Source organism: Suncus etruscus, chromosome 3 (genome assembly GCF_024139225.1).
Source record: "Suncus etruscus isolate mSunEtr1 chromosome 3, mSunEtr1.pri.cur, whole genome shotgun sequence".
In the NCBI taxonomy this organism is placed as follows: Eukaryota; Metazoa; Chordata; class Mammalia; order Eulipotyphla; family Soricidae; genus Suncus; species Suncus etruscus.
In genome coordinates this window covers 4,836,217-4,857,500 of record NC_064850.1, presented here as the reverse complement: position 1 = coordinate 4,857,500, position 21,284 = coordinate 4,836,217, and the positions used below count along the sequence as shown (strand labels likewise).

The window sequence follows — 21,284 nt, the reverse complement described above, 5'->3', positions numbered from 1 at the left end:
ATCAAAGCAAAATATCTTGACCCTAATCATATGATTTATCTGCTTAGAATTATCATATGTACTCACCCCCTCACAGGGCCAACATCTCTATATTGTTAAGATCCCACAGCATCACAAAAACCCAGACAGAAAATGACTTAACTGATAATGGAGGAGAGTCCTTTAGCAAAAAAAAAACCAAGCAAAGTTTTCTAATTAGATGTACTCTAGGCACAAAGCAGACACATGTAAACAATGTGAAGAAAATTAGTCAACAACAGATATCAAAAGTTTTTGTGTAAACCCATTTTTCTCTGAGAAATACTAACTAGATACCTATAGTGAGGATCAAATGAATAAGTAACAAAGAAACGCTGATAAACAGTCATTTGAAGGAGAGCAGCCACTGGTAACAGAAGGCCTTTGTTTGATAAACATGAAGAAAAGTTTGGTCATAAAAATTGTGGAGGAAAATATACAGTAGTACTGAGTAAGAAATCCTTGGGGTGGAGTGATAGCACAGCAGCAGTAAGGCATTTTGCCTTGCACACGGCTGACCCGGGTTTGATCCTCAGCATCACACATAGTCCTTTGAGCTTGCTTCTGAGTGCAGAGCCGGGAGTAACCCCTGCGCACCACTGGGTGTGGCCCAAAACCCAAAAGGAAAAAAGAAACAAGAAATCCAAAGGCTGCGGGGAAAACCAAAGGAAAGAATGGAACACCAAATAGCAGCATGAAGCGTGGCAACAAGTTATATGCAGCAGGATGTGGAATATAAACTTTCTACTACCATGAAATCTTTAATATATCCCACACTGCCCACTAATGCTTACATATAAATATACTTAACCAAAAATGAAAACAAATGGCTGGCTGACCTCTGGACTACACATTTACTAAATGACAGGATATTAAGCAATATATAGAATAGCTGAGGATGAGGTGGGAGGAGAAAAAGACTGAGCTGGAGAGAGAGTTCGCAAGGCACTGGTCCTGAAAGCAGTCAATCCAGGCCAGATCCTTGGCACTGCATATGGTTCCCAGAATATGACCAGAAGTGACCTCTGAGCACAGAGCAAGGAGTAAGCCCTGAGAACAGCTCCGTATAGAATAACCACCAATATCTCCCCACCTTGGGCAAAAAAGAGCTCTGTCATCAAAGGATAATTTATAGCTACTTTTCGGGGGGCAGGAAGACGTTTTGGCCATACCTGGGTTAGGATATGCAGTGCCACGGATCAACATGGGATTAACTAAGGGCAAGGCAAATAAATGCCTAAGCCCCTGTACTAGCAAAGCTCTGGTCCCCAGTTTTTCTTCATTCACAAATTTTATTCTATATTTCAAGGCATATCTATAGGACAAACAAGTGCATTAACAAAACTTTGTAGCATTCTGAAGAAAGGAAGTTTTTCTGGGTAATTTCTCTCCCATTTGGGATAGATACAAAAGTTCTCACTTTTGTGAACTTGAAAACTTATTATACATGTTTATATTTATAAACTTGATTGTGATTATTTATAGAAATAATCAAGAGCCCACAAGGGAGAAATTAACTCCAATTTGCAAATAAGATAAATATACTTTGCCCAAAGATACAAAAAACTAGAAAGAACTAATTAAAAACTGAAACTAGATTTCTAGACTTTTATTCTAATTTTTGACAGTTTACCCAGTATACTGCAAATAATGAAAATCTAAAAACATGAGTTTTTAAGACTATGTGCTGCCAAAACAAACACAAAATAGGGTGTTTTTCCTTTATAACCATGGGTAATATTTTAATATATGGATATGAATATAAATAATATACACAGTAATTTTCAAGGCATGAAATTAGAGGGATGTACAGGGGCTGGTTTTATTTTTTTATTGCTTGCTTTAAGCACCATGGTTACAGAACTGTTCATAGTTGGGTTTCAGTCATAAAATGTACATCACCCTTCATCACTGTACTTTTCCCACCATCAGTGTCCCCCTTCCTACTCTCTCCTCTCCTCTACCCTCCCCTCCCCTCCCCTCCTCTCTTTTCCTCCCTCCCTCCTTCCCTGGTTTATACTACTGTTAATGAAAGTTCTATGCATGTAATTCTGTCCCCTTTCAGCACCCAGTTCTTGTCTAGAATGATCAATTCCAACTATCATTGTCAGAGTAGACCCTTCTCTACTCTAACTGAACTCACAGCTCTTTGTGGCAAGCTTACTACTATAGAATGGCCCTCCTGATCCTCATTTCTACTGTCTCTGGATATTATTACCATACTATTTTTTTTCTCCTTATATCCCACAGATGAGTCGAGATTATTCTACAGACACTCCTCAAAAAGCTAGAAATTGAGCTTCCTTATGATCCAACAATACTACTCCTAGGGATATGCCCTAAGAACATATAAACAATACAAAATTGCCCCCTACACTCTTATCTTCATCGCAGCACTATTTCAATACCTAGAATCTGGAAGCAACCAGATGCCCAATAGCAGATGAGTGGCTAAAGAAACTGTGGTTCGGGCTGGAGCAATAGCACAGCAGTAGGGCGTTTGCCTTGCATGCAGCCGATCTAGGACAGACTTTGGTGTCCCATATGGTCCCCCAAGCCAGGAGAAATTTCTGAGCACAGAGCCAGGAGTAACCCAAGTTTCACAGGATGTGGAAGAAGAAGAAGAAGAAGAAGAAGAAGAAGAAGAAGAAGAAGAAGAAGAAGAAGAAGAAGAAGAAGAAGAAGAAGAAGAAGAAGAAGAAGAAGAAGAAGAAGAAGAAGAAGAAGAAGAAGAAGAAGAAGAAGAAGAAGAAGAAGAAGAAGAAGAAGAAGAAGAAGAAGAAGAAGAAGAAGAAGAAGAAGAAAGAAAGGGGTAGGTGGGAGAGAAAGAAAAGAGAAACTGGAGATATTTATGGCAGGAAATGTGAATTGTACTGCAAATCAAAGTGTTCAAAAGGGGAAAAAAGGGGAGGAGAGAGAAAAAGAAAAATGTATGCCTCAGAGACAGAAAGGGGAGAGGGCATCGGGAGGGGGAGAGGGAAACTGGGGCCACTGGTGGCAAGAAAAGCATACGCTGCATGACTATAACTGTAAGAAACCTAACAACTGTATTATAATGAACAACCTTGTAACCACGGTGTTTAAATATTAAGAAAAAAGAAAATAAATTTTAAAAAGGAAGAAAAATAAGACATGTATTTACTTATTGGGGGGGGCACACCAGATGGTGCTTAGGGATTACTCCTGAGTCTGTGCTCAAACATCACTGCTGGCAGTCTCGGGGCACCATATGGTAGGCCAGGGATTTCTGAGGACATACCCAGGAGTAACCTCTGAGCATCACCAGGTGTGGCCCAAAAAAAGAAAAAAAAAGAAAAAAAGAGATGTATTTAAAATAAAATCTCTAAGTTAAAGAGACTGGAGTCATTTATTAGCTCCAAACTCTTAACTACTCATCAACGGATGGGCAATGAATAAAGTAACTTTGTAAGTTGTCGATTTTTAAAAGGCACTCAACTCAAGGTATGTTCATGGAAATCAAAAACAATGACTAAAGTAAAAATTTCAATATATAACATATACAGTCAAATAACACAAAAAAAGCCAAACCATTAAATGAGATAAACTTAAATAATTTTTGGAACTCAGAAAAAATGTTTCCTCATCTTACTGATTCCAAATTTACCCACTCTGTAGGTATCCGATCTTTCCTTACTTTCCTATAATACTAGAGAGTATTTGGAAGCCCAGACTCAAAGGAACCTTCTACAATGCAGAAGACTTCTAAGTAACCATGAACTAATGTACTCTTCTTTTCAAGAACAGTACAACTTTGTTTTTGTTTTTTTTTTTAATTATTATTTGTTTTGTTTTTTAAGCCACATCCAGGTTTTACACTTAAAGACCATTTCTGGCAGTGCTTAGGGGATCATTTGGGTTCCAGGACTGAACCTGGGTCAGTCATGTGGAAGTCAAGTGCCTACAGTACTGCTGCTCTGGCAGTAGAGTACAACTTTAAAAAACACTCAAAAGTCAGTCAAAAAAAAAAAAAAAGCACAAATCTTTAACTCAGTGGTAGAGCACTTTTCTCACATGTGTGAGGTCCAGGGTTTGATCCCAGCCATCACAGGCCCCTCCACGTGTTTATGTGACTGACTTTCCTGTAGCTTACACACCCTACCTCTCCCTTTGATCATCTCCTTGTCTTTTAAAGAGGGCGGGGGTGGGAGGGGAACTGACCATTCCATCAAAACAAGCTCTAACAAGGCTGTTACAGTCTAGTTTTCCATCCTATCATCACACAAGCCATTAAATAGGAATATGAAAGGCTTAAACATATGTGGCTCTGTGGCACACACAGAGCGGCAGCTTTCGCTGGTAACTGGCACCATTATGTATCAAAGTGAACTGGAATACTTCAATGGATTAATCTTCCTGAATACGCTCAACTCTAGTTCACTTTTCTCTCAGGAGTGTTTGAAGTACCCTCATTTCTCAATGCATTACCTTATACAACCTTAATACTTTATCTGCCTCCAATCCCTTGAGCAAATTGCAGCCTTAGTAAACTTCAAAATACAAATACCTCATGTCACTTCTATACTTAAAAGTTATTCAGTGGCTTTCCAATCTGTAGAAAGGGGGAGATCAAGATGTTAACCGTTCACTTGAATGCCCTGTTTATTAATTAGGACCCTACTTATCTAGCTCCAGAATTATCTCATTTCCTATGTTCCTTCTTTCCACATTTTCTATTAATGCTAAGAATTTTTTCTTAGTTCTCATTAAATAATGTTTAAATAATATTAAATGTTAACCCTATAACTTGTCAGTAGTTAATGTTACAAACCAATTAGAAACCTTATTCTTGAAAATAACATATTGAGAACAAAACGCTAAATGTATAAAAGAGAACCTAGAAACAGCACCAAGATTCCAAAGGCACTAGTACTGAGACACTCCCCTTTGATGCCTTAAAATCCTTGCATCAACAATGCACATATAAAGCATATTAATAAATAAACCCCCAAATAAAAATCTTTTGTAAGTCTGAATGTTAGAGAACTATAGAATGTAACACTGTACAAGTTCCCAAGCTTAAAGTCTGACAAAGTTTTTGACTTTATGCACATTTATTCTATATAGTTCTGGAAGTCAGGAGTCCATAAGCATTTTCACTGGGTATTGGTATTGGTAGGAAATAGGTCCATAGGGAAATGTATTCCTTGTATCAGTTCTCAGAACAATTACTTTGTCCTTAGAAGTGTAGGAAGCGGGGCCGGCGTGGTGGCGCTGGAGGTAAGGTGTCTGCCTTGCCAGCGCTAGCCTAGGACGGACCGCGGTTTGATCCCCCGGCTTCCCAAATGGTCCCCCCAGCCAGGAGCGACTTCTGAGTGCAGAGCCAGGAATAACCCCTGAGCGTCATCGGGTGTGGCCCAAAAACCAAAAACCAAAACAAAACAAAAAAACTTTTAGTCTAAAATCATGCCAATGATCTCCCATTTAAAATTCTCATTCTCAGGTCCAGAGGCAGTACAGGGGGGGTTAAGGTACTTGCCTTACATGGCACCGACCTGAACTCAACACTCAGCAACATTTGTGGTCTGTAAGCCCTGAAGATAGCATGGGTGTGAACAACAATAACAATAAAAACAAACCAACAAACAAAAACCCTAGAGGATTTATTCTCAGTAACAAGTGAAGATTGTTAAAGAGAGAAACAAGATTATTTTACTACAGAAAAATCAAATTATAAGAAACAAAAATAGGTGGAGAGAGGCAACTAGCAACCAGGACCACAAGCTGGTGGCTGAACTGACCTTTCTATACTTTTTAAGCCCTACCCAGGATTCTTCTCCAGATACTCATTATTAACTACATCTAGGTGATTTCATAGTTTTCCCACCAAGACATTAATTTCCACTAATCACCCTGGCCCAAAATATCAAAATCTTAAGTCATGACTTAAGAGGCCGGAGGGCAGCACCACAGTAGGGCGTTTGCCTTGTATATGGCCAGCCCAGGACAGACAGTGGTTCAGATCCTGGCATCCCATATGGTCCCCAAGCCTGGCAAGGGTGATTTCTGAGCAGAGCCAGGAGGAACCCCTGAGCAAAATCGGATGTGACCCCCCCCCAATTAAGTTAAATAAAGATTTCCAGAGGTATGAAGCCCTAATCCTGTAAATGTTACCCCTTATTTGGAAAGAGTATAATCTTGTGGAGATGATTCTGAATTATCAGAGCCTTTAAAAATAACGCTGTCTTACGGGAGTGAAGAGGAAGATTTGGTATGCTCAAGAGAAAGTAATGCGAAGAAGATCTGAAGAGGCCAACCTTAATGATTAGAATGTGTGGCTACAATCGAAGGAATGTTAACAGCCACCAGAATGGAAAAAAGGCAGGAATGCATTCTTCCCTAGAGGCTCGAGACAGCACATTCCTACTGATTACCTTCATTTCAGTCATGATACTGATTTTAGACTTGTGGCCTTCTGAACTGTGAAAGAATAAATGTGGATAAAATATGAAGTTAGAATATTAAAAATATTAACAGCCAAGTAGAGAAAATTTAGAGTAAAAGAGCTTTCTTACTTAAAATATCTTGAAAAGCAGTAAGTAAACAAAACCCACGGGGGGGGGGGGGGGAGGAAATGATGAGATGTAAGAAAACAGAGGAAAACAATTCAAATAATAAAAAAGAAAACCGTGGGTGGGTTTCTGGGTTTTGTGTTTTCTACTCTTTGGTAGTGTTTGAGGATACGCAGTATCGGGGACTGAAACAGACTCAAACATGAAAAGCATGCTCTACCCCTGAGCCACATCACCAGTACCTGACACAACAACGCAGATTCAAGTACATCACAAAATAGAAAAGAATGAAAGAGAAATTAAACTCAAAGAAATGAGTTAATTTTAAATGTAAGAAAAAAATTAAAATAATCCTTTATCAGAAAGTGGTAACCAGTACCACAATTTTGGTGAATAAAATACAATTCTTGAGGCTGAAGCAACTGTTCAGTAGGTAGGGTGCCTGGGTTTGACTCCCAGATTCCCTCCCACAGGTTCCCCCAGCCTCCCAGGAGTAAGTCCTGAGTGCAGAGCCAGAAGTAATTTCTGAGCACCACCAGGTGTGGCCCCAAACCAACCAACCAAATAAACAAAAACAATTTAAATATAAAAATTTCAACAAATAAACTACATAAAAGTAAAAAGAACAAAATAAATCAGCCACAGATAGGTAATAGTATCTAAAATATGGAAGAGTAAAGTGGTATATTCCAAGAGTTGGCATTGACATGTGATATAAACAACAGTGAGGAAGGCCTTTTCTTCCATGCGGCTGACCTGGGTTTGAGACTGATCCCAGAACCCTAGAAGGCCTCTCCACCCCATCAGAAATCATCCCTATATTCATTAAAAGTAGGATTTAATTTCAACTTATATACTATTTTATAATATTGATCAGGAGTTGATCAGAAATTCGCCAAGTTTAAAAGCATAATTTACGATAAATACTTGTTTCCCACACTCTCTGAGTAGTCCCCCCCCAGTCCTGCCAGGAGTGATGATGAGAGCAGTTCTTATCCCAGGCTGTGGAATGACTGGACTCTGGAATCACACCTGGCAAAGCTCAGGGGACTTACTAAAAGGGGGACTGAGAGTTGAATCTTGGCCTACTGCATGAAAGGCAAGTACTATCTCTCTGGCCAATTACCATAGCTGTGAGAGATATACATGACAGAAACATTTACAAGTGAGCTTTCACATACCATATAACTACTGTATCACATAACAGGCTTTTGAAAGATAATAGCATGATGCCATTTAATTTGATAATGTCAACAGCTTTTTCTGCAATATTACATGGCAAATCAGGCTTTATCTTCCATTTATTTATTTATTTATTTATTTATTTATTTATTTATTTGGTTTTTGGGTCAAGCCCGGCAGTACTCAGGGTTTTCTCCTGACAGGCTCAGGGGATCATATGGAATGCCAGGGATCAAACCACCGTCCATCCTGGGTTGGCTGCGTGCAAGGCAAAAGCCCCACCGCTGTGCTATCTCTACGGCCGACCATTTTTTCTTTTAACAATGCCAATATGATTTTTCAATGGAGTTATCACATCAACTTCTTTTATATGTCTATTTCAAAATTATGACTCTTGCTAAGACTTTAAAAACTCATGTCACTCAGTTTGTCTCTAATTTGCTTCTTGCCACACAAAAAAATTGTTTAACTGGGCCAAATACTTCAAAAAAAAAATTCTCCTCCCACACACTCCTCAAATACCAAGCTACCACCAATTTCTTCACAATGTCATGCACTGTTGGAGTGGACATCCTTCAGCTGGATATCCTAATTTGGTGAAATTTACTGATTTGATCATTTCATCATTGATTTACAATATTATGGAATTGTAGGGATTTAGCTCAGGTGTATGTTTCCCCCATTCCCACCATCAAGCTTCCAGTGCCACCTCGAAGACAAAAACTTCATTGCTCATTTCTCCTGCCCCGTTCACTTCTTTATTTCATTCAGCTTAATTGCATCAATTTTATCCAATCGTCTATTTTATCCTAGAAGGGTCAATTTCATGTCTAATGATGAATTTATAAATTCAGCTATTCAGCATAAACTCCCTAATTTGTACAACAAAGAAAGGTCATTTCTATCAATATTTTCCATAAAAAACTTTCCTATTCTGGGACCAGAGGGGAAATACAAAGGCAAGGTGCTAGAACAAGGCCTATCCAGGTTGAATCCATGGTTTACCAGTGGTCGGCAACCTTTTTTTTCAACTGAGCCAAAGCTCGCCAAAACCACGATTGAAATGTATTTTGAGAGCCACACAGGGCGCACACTGACAGAGGCTAGGAGCAGAGTCCTGACTCCTGGAGCAGCCGCCCGGCTCTCACACAGAAGAGCCAAATTAAAAGTGGAAAGAGCCACATGTGGCTCTCGAGCCGCAGGTTGCCGACCACTGGTTTATACCTACCAGGAGTGATCCAAGTGCAGAGCCAGGATTAACCCCTGAGCATAGCTGTAACAACTCTCATTTCCCCAACTCTCTCTCCTCTATTCTTTTTATTTTTGGCTTTTGGGCTACATCCTGCTGTGTGCTCAGGACTCATTCCTGGCTCTGGGGTCAGAGATGACTCTCCTGTTGAGCTCAGGGAGACAATATGAAGTGGCAAGGATTGAATCCACACTAGCTGTGTGCAAGGTAAGCACTACCTCCTGGGCCCACCACTGCCATTCTTCATGGTGATCATTTTCTGAATCAAATTTAAAACATTCTTATTCCATTATATCTTATTCCTAAGATTCATTTTTTAGTGGTCCACCTTCCTTGTAATAATACAAATAAAATTCTCATCTGAAGAGTTATTGATTTTAATTTCCCCCAGCTTGCAAATAAAAGATTCACCAGATAAATCACCTATTTCCACACCAATGGAAATATTCTAATACTGTCCATTAAAATACTGTTATAAAATATTCTATAAAAGAGCAAAATTTGTTTCTTTGATAATAATGGTTGCTATTTATACTTTTATTTGATGCTCAGTATAGCAATAATCTTAACAAAATTATAATATTATATATAAAAATAAAAAAACTCCCATTTTTTTGCTTGTTTGAATTTTTGCCCTTTTTCCTTTTCTTTTTCTTTTTTGGCTTTTGGGCCACACCCGGCAGTGCTCAGGGGTTACTCCTGGCTGTCTGCTCAGAATACCTCCTGGCAGGCAAGGGGGACCATATGGGATGCCGGGATTCGAACCAACCACCTTAGGTCCTGGGTCGGCTGTTTGCAAGGTAAACACTGCTGTGCTATCTCTCTGGCCCCTTTTTATTTTTCTTACCTTCAAACAGAACCACATAACTTGAACCACCTTGCTCTGCCTCACAAACTGAGGAGGAAATAATGGAGGGCACCAGTCGTATGAACATTGAGTAGGAATAAAAAAATGATCAGACTTGAACACCAAATCCAAAGCCGACTACAACAGGTTAGACACAGAAGGGACCACTTATACTAGCTGCGCGGGGGCACAGAAGGGGCGATATGGGATGCATGCAGGACAACATTGGTGGTGGAATGCCCATGATTCAATGTCACTATATACCTAAAATACTACTGTGAATGATTTGTAATCTACTTTGGTCAAAATAAAAATTATTAATAAAAAGGGAAGGAAATCAAAGAAATATTAAGGTGATTTGCATAAGCTAGTATGAAGGATTACAATGTGCTCCAAAAAATGAATTATATGAAATCGCAGTGCCCACAGACACTACATGATCACAAATAAGGTACGGTATATATCAGGAGACCCAACTCCAATAACAAAGTTTCCTTTGATTCTATATATTTACTTGATAATTATTAATTATTAAATTAATATTTAATAAATATTTAAATTCATTTTAGCATTTGGGTCACACTAAGAAGTGCTCAGAGATTACTTACTATCCAGGCTCTCACTCAGGAATTACTTCTGACCAGGCGTTTTATGGGGACCATATGGGACACTGGGGATAAAACCCAGATCAGCTGCTTGCAAGACAAACACCCTATCCACTGTGCTATCAACTCTTGACCCCCAAAGCTTTCTTTAAGGTCTTTCATTTACTGGATTATATAAAACAAAAACTTTTAGAGTTACAAAACAAACTCCTACCACTGCACAGAGAAAAGAGAAAAAAAGAAACCTATTATCTGACCCTAATATACTAATAATAAGATCTTTAAAATTGCTATAAAATGTTTCAATCCAAATTTACAAAGTTTATAGTTTAACAATCATAGAATATTTAAAACAGTAATTTGAAAAACCTCATCAACTATTAGATTTGTCCAAACAGTAGTCAGGAAAACTCCCTCGATGAAAATATAGAAATAATTGGCTAGAGAGAGTACAGGAATGAAGGCATTTGTCGTACATGTCATCTACCCAAATTCTTTAGCTCTACCAGGAGTGGCTCTGAGCAGAGCCAGGAATAGCCTCGACGTACTGCTAAGTGTGACCTCCCTCTTCCCACTGCCCCTAAAATAAAGCCAACATACTAGTTAACTCAACAAATAAAAGTACATGCAAAAGAAAAAAGATCAAGAAAGATTAGGTAAAATGTTACGTGAGATCAGGAAAAAAGATAGCACGCGGTAGGGCATTTGCCTTGTATGCAGCCGATCCAGGGCAGACAGTGGTTCGAATCCCAGCATCCCATATCATCCCCCGTGCCTGCCAGGAGTGATTTCTGAGCACAGAGCCAGGAGTAACTCCCTGAGCACCACCAAGGGTGACCCAAAACCAAAAAACAAACAGAAAAAGAAAATTTAAAAGCCCACAATTAGCAAAGGAGTAAAAAAAAAAAAAAAAAAAAAAAAAAAGATTATTACTACTACTAAGAAAAAAATGGTACCTAGAGATATGTGCAATATATATTAATTTTAAATGTTAACTTCCATTTAGCTATGTGTATTAACATTCTGAAGTGCTTGTTATATTAAAAAATATAATTATAAAACAGAAAATTGAAAGTATAGATACTAACACCCTTTCTGTAGTAGCCACCTCACATTCTTGTCTGTTACTGATTTTTTGATAAGATAATAAATGGTACTTTGTAGATTGAAAAAACTGTAGATACTCTTGAAATACAAGACAGTTTGTGAAATTCCTGAGTTCAGGTAACAGAAATGAACAGATTCAGATTCTGCGTGTTACTAAAGAAACTGCAAGTGCCTCCATGCAAGGCTGAGATTGAATCTGCTCACTGGAACTTAATACCAGTAAGAGGAACTTGTAATAACTAGTCACTAGCTAGGTAGTGCCTGGAGCTATAGATCAACAGAGCAGAACGCCCATCTAAGTCTGTGTCTGACACGGAAAGAGTCACGTTATCAAGCACCAGGGGAATCAGGCCTCCAACATGAGACTCGATTTCAGACCAGGCACCCCAGGTCAAGGCAGACAAAAGTCAAAACATTTGGTAAGGGTGAAAATAAAACAAGAAACTTCTATTTTATGAGACTACAAAAACAAACACAGGTCGACAAGAGCAACAATTGTAATTTAATCTAGAAAAACATCTGTAAATAACTTAAAATGTGAAAGTTGAGGATCCTCCCAAAGTTAAAAAGACACAGAGGGGGAATTTAAAAATCAGGAACTGTCACCAGAGAACTTAAGTATGAGAGAAAGTCTATGAAGGCTCTGTAAACTCCATCTGAACAAATCAAAGTGAACTTGTAAGAATAGAAAATGAGAGTGAAGTGCCTTATTTACCAGAGATTAAAAGGAGGAATACTGGAAGAACAACACTCAAGGATATAAAGTCTAAGAAATGTTTTTCTAAAACTCAAGATTTATTCTCCGGATCAACACTATATTTCAATGAGCATCTACAGTCACAGCATACAGAACATCTAGGCATACCAAGAAATGTGCTCAGACACTCAGAAGGTAAAACAATACTAACATTTCTATCACACTCACTCCAGGCTCTTGCTTGGCTCAGGGGAACCATAAAGGAAGTCAGAGAATGAACTTAGTCTTTCCATACCCGTATGTAAGGCAAGCAACTTAATTTTGGTATGACTTCTCCAGTCCTGAATGTTCTTTTAATAAAAGTTCAATCCTTTACTCAATCAGTTAAATCAAAGATTCAAGTTTCTTCTATCAATATAGCTCAAACTGTATTTCTATAGTTTAAAGAAGGGAGCATAAAATATACGTACTGACATTTAAATCACATTTGAATAGGCGACTATAACAGATTAACACAAACATAACTCATTTGATTATAATCTTTTATCTCAACCTTACTTTGAAAAAATGGAACTATCTTCATTTCCTAGATCCTTTATTATGTAAGGTATTTTGGGCAGCATTTCTGCACACTGTATAGGGTTTTAAGTATATATCATTCAAGTAGTCAGATGCAGTAACTGACAGTTCCCATTGATTTGTGCTTCCCTTCTTTCAAATTTCCGGTTTATTTTGTTATAGGACTTTACTGACCGTTAAGCTATAGGTGACATTCTGGCTCTGTGGGAGCACTTTTAGTAAATATCCCTAAAATATTACTAATAATACTCGTCCCAACATGAGATCTCTGATCTATTAAGTCAAGCATGATTCTTTGACAGTGATGTCGTCTCAGTCAGTCTAGGGCTAGCTCTCATGCAGTCTGATGACACCTAGCACAGGGTTGTTGTCCCTCTAATTAGAGACAATGCCATGTACTCATTGAATTTCTCTGAATATCTGAGAGTGTTTGCAATACCTTCTATTGCACTGTGACATTTTACCTTCTGTTTCTTCCTTTCTTTTTGTTTTTGGGCCTCACCCATCCATGGGGTGAGTACTCCTGGCTCTGTGTTCCTGGTCCAGTTCAGGGAACACACGCGATGCTGGGGGCCAAATCCCAGTTGGCCTCGAGTGAGGCAAGCATCCTACCCATACCTTCCAGGTCTTAAGTTTCTCTGAATTGGTCTCCACAGATAAATCCAAGAACAAATTGTAAACCACTTACAATTGCCTTGCCTAAGCATTCTCTCCTTGTACTGCCCTTTTCTTGCTTTGAATGCTTCCTCATTCTTGGTTTTAGGAGAGTAAGAAGAAATAGTTTAGGTAAACTAGCTGCAAAGTGAATTTGTACAAAGTCTAGGACAATAAGAGAAACAGCTACATGCTAGGGAAAAGTGGGGAAGCTGAGCAATTTATAGTTCTTCTAAACACTACTGAAACTGAGAATTAATGATACAGACTCTTTTAAGCTGCAAATTAACAAGTCAGGTACTTATTTAAATTTGAGCAGCCTTCCAATTACTGAGTAATTTTTTTCTGTTCAGAGAAGGAATGAAATCTTTTTTTTGTTTGTTTTTGTTTTTCTTGGCTACCAAGGCTAGAAAATTATTCATAGCTGGCTCTCTCATTATATATATACATATATATACACATACATACACACATATATATGGTACTTGTAGAGACTCAACAGAGATCAAAATGTATCTGGATTCCATGTCTATAAGATTTCCAAAAGTTAATTCTATAGAGGCAAAGTAGATGCATAGTTGGCAATAGCTGTGGGAGAAGGGAAAGAGTGACAGCTAAGGAGCACTAGATTCTTTTGGGAGTGAAGATGTTCTAAAATTAAATTATGGCCATGATTGCACAATTCTGTGACTATACTAAAAACTGCTGACCTGTTTCAAATGGGTAAATTTTATTGCTGTATGAATTGTATCTCAATAAGGTTGTTTTTTAAAATCACTAGTTTCATAAGATTATATGAACTTAATTTTATGTTTAAAAGGTTTTGAGATGACTAGATATTAAGAGAGTCAGTACAGGGGACAAGATTATCTCTTGCCTTAGGTTTGGCCAATTCCGATTTGATCCCTACCACCACATGATCCCCAGAAATTCCAGGAGTGATCACAGAGAACAAAACCATGTATGCCCCCCCCAACTCCAACTCCTCCCCCACTATAAACCAAATGTAAAGTCTCCAAGATTGACTTATCTGAAACCTACTCAGCTGTCCAATATTTCACTTGATGACTTCAACTTTTTCTTCATTCCTTCCATTTAAAATATTTAACCTTTCCCGGGGCTGGTGAGGTGGCGCTAGAGGTAAGGTGTGTCTGTGTTGCAAGCGCTAGCCAAGGAAGGACCGTGGTTCGATCCCCTGGCATCCCACATGGTACCCCCAAGCCAGGGGCAATTTCTGAGTGCGTAGCCAGGAGTAACCCCTGAGCATCAAACGGGTGTGGCCCAAAAAAAACCCAAAAAAATAAAAATAAAAAATTAACCTTTCCCAACAAAATCAAACTTCACCCAAATACTAAAGCCAAATTAAATTAACAAATTAAATACTATACTAATCTAACTCCCCAAAGTGCTGCTACGCCTGAACAATATACTTTCAGGCCTACAGGACCAGGCCAAATACAGTGGGAAGTGCTCCCAAGAACATTGAGGAGCCCCTCTTAATGGAAAAACAAAATTAACTAAACCCACAAATAAGCCAGAAGGGGGCCGGAGCAATAGCAGGTTCGATCCCTAGCTGAGCATGGCCATAAAATGACCCTTGAGCAGAAAGTCCAGGAGCAACCCCTGAGTATGGCCAGGTATGACCCCCAAAACAAACAAAAAAACAGAAACTAAAAATAAGCCAGATCAAGAACAGATGACAGGTCCTTCTTTTCTACAAGATTTTAATTTAGGGTTGATAGCACAGCGGTAGGGCGTTTGCCTTGCACGGGGCTGACCTCGGATGGACCACAGTTGGATCCCCATCGTCCCATATGGCCCCCAAGCCAGAAGCGATTTCTGAGAGCATAGCTAGGAGTAACCCCTGAACAGCACCTGTTGTGGCCCTGCTGACCCAGGCTAGATTGTCAGAATACCACATGATCCTGAAACTGCCAGGATTGAGCTTGGGGCACCTGAGCACCTCTCTGCATAGCCCCAAAAAATAAATAGTATTTGCTGAGTCAGGTTAAAAAATATTTTTACAAAGTATCCAAACCAATTTGCAGTTATTGGGAGTTCCAAGTTTAAAACTTTGATGTTTTCTACATGCTTTACAATTTTTTTATATAACATCTTTTACACATGTGTCATGATATGAATTTGTACTCCTCAATAAGGTAGTCTTGTTTTTATACAGGTAAATAATGCACACATTTTTCCTTTTTTTAATATAAAATCTTTAAGTACCAGATTGCAAGCATGACTGTAGTTGGGTTTCAGTCATAAACAGAACACCCCCCTTAAATTGCACGCATTTTAAAAGTGAACTTTACAGCACAGAACTGCCAGGAAAAAAAAAGCTAAATTTGGTTGGAGGAATCTGATGACTATAAAAATCAGATACTGACCTAAATTTCCATTAGCAACTATAGCATAAGAAAAACACTGAAAGGATTTAGATAAAATGAAGCCATTTAGTTTTTAATTACATTTTTGTTTGTTTTGGGGCCACATCCGGCAGTGCTCAGGGGTTACTCCTGGCTCTGTGCTCAGAAATCGCTCCTGGCAGGCTCCGGGGACTAGGGTTCAAATCACCGTCCATCCTGGGTCGGCCACTTGCAAGGCAAACGCCCTACCGCTGGTGCTAACTCTGCAGAGCCATTTCGTTTTCAGTTTTTTTTTTTAGTTTTCTAAGAATGTTCTGGTTTTCAGTCTCAACTTGTCTCATCTGCTATTTTGAATTGTTTGTAGATTTTGAATTTGATTGAAGGTGAATTCCCAGTTGACTTTTAATTCCTACATTGATGGTTCAGACTCAGACTGAATCAGAAAATAAACTCATTTGCATAGCCAATATGTCCTTTCTTTTGTTTAAAACAAAGTCCACACACAAAGCATTAAAGTTCACTTACACAGAAAATATGTGGAAATTCTATTTTACATATATGTATATATAAGATGTTCCTGCTGAGAAAAAAATATTTTACTTGCCTCTGACTGATTTCTAGTTCATGTAACCTAATAATACTCTTCAAAACAAAATCATTTGCTGAGCATATAAACTGTGAAAAGAATAGACTTTGTGTGTGTGTGTGTGTGAAAAAGAATGCTGGGGAATAAAATTATTTTTGTTTTCTACAGAGAAAATCCAATTTTCTTAATAGTTAATCATATACATAAAATACACACACATATATGCACCTACCCAGATATATACCTCTAACTACCTCCATTACTTGATTACCACACCTCAAACGACAGACTTACTTAACTCCTTGCCACTTCTCTTACCCAGTTCACTGTCTCAGAAAATCATTACTCATAACTCACAGAATCCTGCATTCCTCTCATTGTGAATGTAAAACTGTGATCTCTCTCATGTTTATCTACCAGGGAAGGGATCGTTGTCCTTTTAGTTCATAGCCTTTACACATAATCACATTTGTTTAATATGTGGTCACCATTATTGCTTCTCCAGGGTCAAGTTAAGGAGAAATTCTTTTCAACCCAGGAAAAAGTAGTTCCATAGAAGGTGAACTCCAAACTGTATCCTGCCATTTCCACTCTGTTATTCTACACACTTCCTAGTTCTCATTTTTAGTTTAGTTTTGGTGCTACAAAATTCTGGGGTAGTGGGGGCAAGCTCAGTTCTTGTGAAACACAGGGTACTGGGGAATGAGCCCAGACTCCAGTATGCAAAGCGTACATTCCAGTCTTTTGAACTAGCTTCCTGGACCAATACGTCCTATTAAATAAATAACAACAACAACAAAAACCAAAGCTCCATAGAAATATTATTGACTTCTGATAAATACCGGACTTTCGGCCAGTGAGTTAAGTATAGGGCTTAAAATTTGCCTTGCATGCTGCCAACACTGATTTGATCCCCAAAGTAATGCCAGGGCCCCTACTGCCATTTTTTTTTTTTTTTTGCAAATAAAGTATTGGTCTTTAAAAAGCAAATCTGCAATTTCTGAACCAAATACTCTAAAAAAAATTAAATACCATTAAATAAAATACTCTAGTGAAAAGTACTAAGATATATTGAAGGGAACAAGAGATTTGAATAGAGATTAGAGGCCATTCACTATTTCTCTAAGCTATTTACTTATTTCTTCATTCAACTTTCATGACAAGATCAATTTTTTAAGTGTATTCTATGTGAGGAACAAAGTGTAAGGTAATTTAGATATAAAGAAGTAATTTCTGGGTGTGAGGAAATCAATTATTGATGTGCTTGAGACAAACAAGATGTCATTGTCTTAATGTAGTTTATAATATAAAATGAATTCTCTATTTGCACTTTATTCTAGTGACTGTAACAAACCAGTATAAGATCACACTAGAAGGGCCGGAGAGATAGCATGGAGGTAAGGTGTGTTTGCCTTGCATGCAGAAGGAAAGTAGTTCAAATCCCAGCATCTCATATGGTCCCCTGAGCCTGCCAGGAGCGATTTCTGAGCGTCGAGCGCTGCCGGGTTTGACCCAAAAACCAAAAACCAAAACAAAACAAAACCAAAAAATCACACTAGATCGCTGACTAGGTATTGGATAAATATTTTTCTTATAGTATCAGAAAGTACTCAAGCAGATGGAAAAAATGAAGATGACAGGGAGTAACACATGGCTAAGCTGTGGGTTGATCACAGAACAAAAGCTGAGAAATCTAAGATTAGCGCTTTAAGTTTAAAAACTGCTTTATAATAAAATTTTACTTTACATTCTAAAGCATGACAGCATTCTGGGGAAATTTTCGTCTTTCAAAACATGGTAAATTTTGCAACATTCGTAAAACAAAAGTCACTCTTACCCTTATTAATACTTTTTATTAATTAATTTGGTAACCAAGATAATTTGCATTTTATTGCCCATGTATCAAATTTGACACCGATTTTTACCTATCATGCTAAAAAACGACCAATGCAAAGAAATCAATATTGAAATATGGTAAAACATTGTTGTGTACTTTGAAGGTATATAACAGTTTTTGAAGTTGTTTTGTTGTTGTTTTTGGGGGGGTCTTTGGTTTGGGGCCAACCTGGCAATGCTCAGGGGCTACTTCTGCCTCTGCGCTCAAGAATCACTCATGACAGTGCTTGGGGGACCATACAGAATGATGAAGATAGAACCTGGATAGGCAACTGGGTAGGTAGCATGCAAGGCAAACTCCTCCCCACTGTACTATTACTCCAACACACACACACACACACACACACACACACACACACACACACACACACACTGGGTAGGTAGCATGCAAGGCAAACTCCTCCCCACTGTACTATTACTCCAACACACACACACATACACTCCTCCCCACTATACTATTACTCCAACACACACACACACACACACACACACACACCTTTTTCTTAATTTCCTATCCTTCCTGGCAAGGTCAATCTCTATCACTAGACTAGATCTCATGCTTGTTCTATGGGTTTCTGGAGGAAAGGGGATAAGGACACACCTAGAGCTACTCAGAGTCTCTTCCTGCCTGGCTCTAGATTTGGAAAGGCTACTGGTGGTACTCAGGGACCAAATGCTGTGCAGAGACTGAAATGGGTCAACCACATACCCTGACCCATTCTTTACTCCAACTGTCTAGCCCCAATCTAATCTCTATTCAAGGCTACTGGTCTAAAGGATCAATACTTCAACATATTTTCATACTTTATTCTTTCTCCTCTCTACTAGATCATTCTTACTGGTTCCAAACGTGCACTAATTTCTGTCCTATTTTAAAAGTTTTAATGGGGCATTTCCCTTATTTTTCCCTTACAATTCATCTTTTAAAGAAAACTTTCGGGAGCCAGAGCAGTGGTGCAGGAAATAAGGCATCTGCCTTGTGCGCGCCAGCCTAGGACGGACCGCTGTTCAATCCCACAGCGTCCCATATGGTCCCCAAGCCAGAAGCAATTTCTGAGCGCATAGCCAGGAGTAGCCCCTGAGCGTCACGGGTTGTGGCCCCAAAACCAAAACCAAAAAACGAAAACTTTTATTATTTTAGAAACATTCTCAGAAGTCACTAGTCAAATTTTTCCCCCAACTCCTCTCTTAAAATGAGTTCTGGGGCTAGAACGCAGAACTAGGAGGATACGGTAATGGGTAGTGATTTGCCTTGCATGCAGCTACGCTGGATTTGATCCCCTGGATTTGATCCCGAGCACCCTGTTACCCTGCGCCCACCAGGAATGAACTTTAAGTGCAGAGCCAGGAATAAGTCCCAAGAATGGCTGGGAGTGAGCCCCTTGCATGAGAAACAAAGGACCCGCCGGCTGGCCAGCTGGCTGGGGATCGCGGAGCAACGTGGCCTGGGATGGCATCCACTTCCATCCAGCCCCATCTTTAATTATTTGATTCAACAAGGAGCCATATCTTGTGGTGTTCTCTGGCTGACTCCTGAAGAGCTCAGGGAACATAATGGGGAGTTGGGGATCAAACCCAGGAACGAGAAGTACCTTAACCACTGCACAATCTCTCCAGCCCTTTGCTCTTTACATTCAAACTTTAAACTCAAAAATCACAATAAAAAAATCCCATTTCTTTACATCTCTATGGGAGACACCACAGAGAAATATAAAGCACCAACTTAAATTTAAGCTGGATTATACAAGACCTATGTGTTTTCAAATTATGCTTTATTTTTGATTAACCTTTGGTTGTTTGCCATGTTGTCATGTGTTCATTAGAAAAATGAGAAGATTAAACTAAACAATCATATACTGAAAACTAGTTTAAAATAAATTCTGGTTCCTACTTTTAATAAATAACTTGTAATAAATAACACCGAAATGTTCTACTCACAGAATAACCTTTATCACAAAATAATTTTTCTAAACATACTAAGACTTTTATTTGAATATTGAAATGACAAATGTCCCTGGGTTGCTAATTAGAAAACATGATTTTGGTTTTTTTTTTCCCCTTTTTGAGCCACACCCAGTGGTGCTCAGGGGTTCTGTGCTCAGAAATTACACCTAGCAGGCTTGGCGAATCAAACAGATGCTCAGGATTGAATCCCTAACCACTGTGCCAGCTCAAGCCCAAGATGATTTTTAAAAAGTCAGAAAATTCTGGAGGCCAGAGAGCTAGTTCAAAGAACTGGAGCACATGCTCAGCATGCAGGAGGTCCAGGCTCAGTCCCTGGCACTGCCTGGTCCTCTAAGCACAGCCAGGTGTTCCTAAAACAAAATGAATAAAACTGGGCCCCGTGCCTGCCAGGAGCTATTTCTGAGCAGACAGCCAGGAGTAACCCCTGAGTACCGCCGGGTGTGGCCCAAAAAACAAAACAAAACAAACAAACAAACAAAAAACTGGGCCCTTTAGAAGCAAATGTGCATCCAGAGGTGATTGATAAGTCAAATAAGGAAGTAAGATAATTATCGATGGTTTCTTTTTTTTTTTTGTCCCCCCATTCACAATACAGACCAGGCAAAGGACCTAGTTTGAGGTGTATATGGGAAGCATTTACTGTACCTCCTCTTTCTATACAGTCAGTGTAAAGAACACAACCTGTGGTAAGCACTGGGAGGCTATCGATGGTTTCTTAAAAGTGGACTATGAATAAATAAAGCAAATGATCTGCCCTTCCCTAAAAACAAAGAAACAAACAACAAAGCTCACTAACTCCTAGACCCAGAGAAGGATGAACATTTCCAGAGGGTAAGAGGAGGAAAATGGTAGAAAGGAGTTTGGATGACAAGACAGTACAGAAATGTGGGTTGTGGAAGCTAGTGGAATTTTTTGTTGTTGTTGTTTTTTGGGCCACACCCAGTGACGCTCAGGGATTTACTCCTGACTCTGCGCTCAGACATCACTCCTGGCTTGGGGG

General features: G+C 39.0%; 1 non-coding gene across 1 annotated transcript; it reads right to left on the bottom strand.

Annotated features, from left to right (window-relative positions):
- Positions 1–20,854: 20,854 nt before the first annotated feature.
- On the bottom strand, positions 20,855–20,987 carry LOC126005079 (small nucleolar RNA SNORA51). The gene has a single exon (XR_007494258.1). It is a non-coding gene; the product is annotated as a small nucleolar RNA SNORA51 (small nucleolar RNA).
- Positions 20,988–21,284: the final 297 nt, after the last annotated feature.